This window comes from Pediculus humanus, genomic scaffold (genome assembly GCF_000006295.1).
Source record: "Pediculus humanus corporis 1103172107373 genomic scaffold, whole genome shotgun sequence".
NCBI classification, from domain to species: domain Eukaryota; kingdom Metazoa; phylum Arthropoda; class Insecta; order Psocodea; family Pediculidae; genus Pediculus; species Pediculus humanus.
In genome coordinates, this window is record NW_002987001.1 from 178,356 (window position 1) to 179,071 (window position 716).

Below are 716 nucleotides of genomic sequence, written 5' to 3' on the forward strand. Positions count from 1 at the left end.
TTTTGTTCTTCTTTTCAACAAAAGTTTTTATTTTTTATTTTTTCTCTTTTTTCTCGTTTTATTTTATTTTACTTTTTTTTTCTTTTTCGTTTCGAAACTTTCAATTTTTTTTTGAAGAAAGAACGAGAAGAGTTTAAGTAAAACAAAAGTTTTTATTACATAAAACAAAGCTCACTCTTTTTTCTTTCTTTTTTTTTTCTGATTCTTTTCGAAACAAAAATTTTTGTATAACGTTTTTTAAAATTCAAATCGAATACGGTAAAGATTTGTTTTTTCCTCCCGCCTCCTCTTCCTCTTTCTCCTCCCCTTTCTCCCTTTTCCTTCCTCCATTTTTTCATTTTTATTTAAAAAAAAAAAAAAAAGTTCCGGAACTTTTTCGTTGCGATGGTTTCGAATTCTTTTTAATCCGGTCAAGAAAAATAAATTATTATTATTATTATTATTATGATTGCTTCTCTCTCTTTCTATTAAATTTAGTATAAGAAACTTTTGAAAAAAAAAAAATAAGGAAAAAAAGAAATTTTTTTATATTGGGTTTCCAATAAACGTATAAAACTCTCACGGTGGCTTTTAATCATCATCGTCAGAAATGAATAGACCGTATTTTTATATAAAGTTTCTCAATAGAGAATAATAAAAAGAAAAATGAGTCGATCGTGAAGAAAAAAAGAGAAAAAGGAAAAAAGGGATAAAAAAATGTGAAGTGGATTAAAAAA